We start from the raw sequence: 4,576 nt of genomic DNA on the forward strand, positions 1-4,576 counted from the left end.
AAAAAAAAAAAAAAAAAAAAAAAAAAAAAAACGAAATAAAGAAAGAGAGAAAAAGAGTGAGAGCGCGCGCGGTTTCGCAGCTTCGAAAACCGGTTGCCGAACGTCGTCGGGCCGCTACCGCCGCCGGCTCATTCGACTCACTCGACTCATTCGCTATCGTCGGGCCCGACACGAGGGTCGCTAATCTAATACAGACCCGCAGCTCCGGCGTCGAATGTCACCCTCCCGTCCAATTCTAGTTTTCGATTGGCTAATCCGGCCTAATCCAATCAACGACCACCGCCGACGCCCTCGCGAAAGATTTCCAAGCGGCCGACCAAGTGCAAGGACGGCTCGCCCGCCGATCCCGAAACTCGATTATCAGCGCGATTTTACCGACGCGACACCGATACGCCCGCCCACGTCACTTTATTTTTACAACGAATTCGGCTTGTTTGCATTGAGCACCGAATTCTCCATCGACAGAGTCCACTTTTATTGGTAATGTGACGGCAGTTTTGCATAATTTAAAGTCGCGTATTGCAACACTATCGCCTATTCATTTAAGGCGACGTTTCTGCAAATGGAATTTGCCAATATGTTGCTTTCGCGACATTACGGAAATATTTACATTAACGACTAAAACTTCTGATCTTTAATAATATAACTACGTATTATTTGGATACTTTTCATTAAAATCATATATAAGTGGATTTATTTTTATTATGGATTGGGTGCGTTTGTTTGGCAAAGCGCCAAACTAAAGGAATCCATTTTTATCGATAATCCAACTGTCATTTGTATAATTAAAAGTCAAATGTTGTAAGTTATTGATTTTTTATGATAGTTGGCGAGGGGTTAGGGAGGGGAAGAAGATAAGGGAGTAACGATCCTTACAATAATACTACATTTGCTCGGAAGTTGTTGCTAAAGCAAAATCACATATACAATGTAACCTCTAATGCACAAATGTTTATTACTTTGAGAATTACGATTCCACAATTGCTGCGATAAAAATAAAGTCAAATTTATCGTCAATTATCGTGATCTCTTTACAATTATTCGTAATGATTCGTATAATGAATTATAAGATGAATATTCGACTTATACGAGGAGAATTTCATGAGCATTTTCTACTCACGTTAACCGTACACTTCTCTTCATTAATAACCAACTCAAAATAAAAATGTATTATTCTGTTTATTGTTACAGGTACGTATTCTATTTCAATGGCATCCATTAAGCTTCCATCGTTAGATTAAAACGCATACCCAGGTAAGGCATTGTCCTGCAACAATATATTTAATAATCGTAATTTCAAATAATAACGACGAAAAAGGGAAGAGCGATTTCGTGGAGTAACGCGATCCATACATCGACGCCATGAATATTAGATTTAACAAAAGGCAGTCCCGGCTATAGTCAACGCGACATGCACTAACAATATCCATGGAATTTCCCGTATTCCTAACAGCGGTACGAGCGTCTGCGAGTGATAATTTCACCACGGGTCGTTCTACTATCCTCTATACATACATACATGCATACGTGCATACGTATGTACGTACGTACGTGCATGCATGCATACATGCCTCCGTAGGCAAACATATATCGAACGGAGATGCGGATAGTCGCACGCGAGAATATAGACGTCCGACACACCCTGAAGACCCCTGAGATAGAGTGGGAGGGAGATAGAGATATCTGAGAACGAGCGAGCGCGCGTTGGTTGCACACACGAGGGTGCATACATTGCGTCACTGCCAACACCCCTCTCTCCCTCTCGCACTTCCTTCGATGTCTCAACGTCTCTTTTGTCCACAACGTCGCTCTACTTTTTTTTCTCTCTTACTCTTCTTTCTAATATGTCTGTCTCGCCTTCACCATCGAGACATTTTTGTATATTCCTTCACTCTCTTGCTTCCACTGCCACTTCTCCCGTCCTTTCAGGACTCTCCCTGACTTTCTTCTTTATTTAAAATTTACCAGATTTTCAGCTCTTTAGTTTTTTATTTTTAGTTTGTTTTTATATTTTTTTCTTTCTTTTACATTTTTTACACTGACTTTGTATGGAAAAAGTACGGGAAGACTCTTTTACCTTGAATCATAATAAATTGACAAATGTGAATGTTTCAATTTCAAAGCTGACAAACGGTTGGTAATAGGTGCATTCTCGTTAATATAAAATCGACTCAAGCTAAATCATGGATTATTATATAGAAAGAAAATTATAAAACGCGAAATAAGAAAGTGAAATATTCTTAATTAAGGGAATAAGTAATGAATGCCCATATATCCATGCATAAATTTTATATATTAATAATTTATCCGAAAAGTCTTCTTACTAATATACACCAACAACGCAATACGTAATTAACGATTGAAACGAGTCTCTCCCTCCCTCCCCCCTCCCTCACTCTCTCACTCTCTATCTCTCTCTAAAAATACAAGTTAATTACTCCATAAAAAAAATTTTAATTATCGAAATTCGTTGTTTATTTCATGATACTTCTACTTTTATTCAAATGACTCGAACATTATAATAGTTGTCTGTCATGCATTCAATTATAAATGTAAACGTTGTTGATTAATATCCGCGCGAGCTTACCAAATTACGATAAAATAACATTTTGTGAAAAGAATAAATTACTAAAATGCGGTTTGTAATCCAGTCATGTAATAAAAAATACGAAGCCCATAAAACAAGACATTAGAGTAGTAACGATACATCCTATCATTCTCTTTTTTTATTCGTTGGGCTCTTCTCCCTTGTCTCTCTGTCTCTTTCTCTCTCTCACACACACACACACAAGCGCGCGCGCACAAAAAACTCTCTCTCTCTCTCTCTCTCTCTCTATCTCTATCTCACTCTCGCTCGCGCTCCACCTCTATCTATCTATCTATCTCTTTGTCGCTTTGTCGCTTTCTCTCGTCTCTCCCGGCCCTTGCCATTGTCACTGTCGTGTGCCCACGAAGCCGATGTCGGATGTCGGTAACGCCCACCAAACAACAGCCAATAATACCCGGTCCGGCTTATTATTTTCGTACGCTTCATCGAGCTCGGTGCCTTCGTCTACGTACGCGCCTCTATCAATTACAGGACACTGGGAAACCCAAGACTAACACTCGCGCATGAGCGCGTGTCATCTACCGGACTACTTACGCGCGACTAAGCTTCTCACCGAAATCCCATCTGCGCTGGACCACGGCGCGTGCCTCGTCCTCTCGATTAACTTTGACTTTCACGAAGCCAATTATCAGCGACTCAGCAGCTGGAATATCGCAGGCGAACACTCGACCGATCCTTATTTTTCGCACGTTAAACGAATGGAGGGAGGCGTTTCCGCGATTCCGCGCGGCCGAATCTCCGCACACCAAACATTAATATTAAGATCGAATCGTCCATTTCACATTTCATTTCCCTTACTCGTCCACGGAGCCCAATTTCTACTCTCCCATCACCGACTACTCCGCGCACGCACTCACGCACTCACGCACTCACGCACCCCCCCCCCTCTCCAAGCAGTCAACTACGTTGATCTATCTTAGCTGTTAGCTAATGAGCGCATTGTTCGAGATCGGCCATGTTGAGTTTGAGCATGGGTGAGCCAACCGATTGGCCAACCAAACAAGAGAGTATGCCGACCGACACCTTGCCGTTTAACGGCACGAGCCCAATTCGCTAAACACTCGCTGAGCCGTCGATTAGCGAGGCCAAAGCAGATGAAGAGCGAGTGGACGGGATCGGTGGTAAGGGCCCTCCTCCCTACGCATTCGCTCGCTCTACCTCTCCGTCGCTCGACATCGTGCAACGTCCCGAGAACCGACGCAGGTGCGGCCACCTCGCATGTAAATCGATCCGCACGCATAAAGAGAGCTGTTTGCGCGGGCCAACGCGCAGCAGCCTAACGCAGCCCCAAAGTGGCCCGCGGCTACGTAACGCAGGGAGAGAAACGTGGTGCGCGCGACATATGGCGCGGTCGAGCCATATCGGGTCCGTCTGCAGCTCCCCGCTACCATATGACCGCTGGCTGACGTAGCGGAGGCCGATCGGTTACGGGCGTTAATGTCCGGCGTGCCGTTGGGCGTCTCGATACTTCTCTCGATCCTTCTATCGATCCATCTCTCGATCCATCCCTCGATCCATCCCTCGATACTACTCTCGATCCTTCTCTCGAACCTTCTCTCGATCACTGTGATTCCGCAAAAACGAGGAAGCGCCGAACGGGGATAGGGGGAACGGATACTGGCAAAGAGACGCTGAAAGCGTCCGGGAGGCTGCGACGCGAAGCGAGGCGCGGACAAATGATCGCGGGGATCTTCTAGCAGGTGTGGTGGAGGTCGCGTGTGGCCGGATACGGCCGAGGTGAGCCGCGGCTCGCTAAGTTGTCACTCGTCGGCGACTCCTCTTTTTGTCCCTCCCCACCCCTCCCCCCTCCCATCACCGCGGCGGGAGGGGAATGTAATGAGGAGGAGAGGGTCATTCCGGGGATTACCAGTTTTTGTGAGGCGCGAGGACGCAACGCCGAGTCCCGTGCTCGATGCTCTTTCGACATATCGACGGCGTCCCCCCCCCCCCCCCCCCCTCCCCCCCCCC

The 4,576-nt window shown here is 45.8% G+C and overlaps 1 protein-coding gene across 1 annotated transcript in view; it reads left to right on the plus strand.

Annotated features, from left to right (window-relative positions):
* The window catches only part of kn (EBF transcription factor knot), a 128,660-nt gene that overhangs the window by 75,757 nt on the left and 48,327 nt on the right, over window positions 1-4,576 (plus strand). The gene's annotated exons all lie outside the window — the stretch shown is intronic.

Source organism: Ceratosolen solmsi, unplaced genomic scaffold, assembly GCF_000503995.2.
Source record: "Ceratosolen solmsi marchali unplaced genomic scaffold, CerSol_1.0 scaffold3, whole genome shotgun sequence".
NCBI lineage: Eukaryota > Metazoa > Arthropoda > Insecta > Hymenoptera > Agaonidae > Ceratosolen > Ceratosolen solmsi.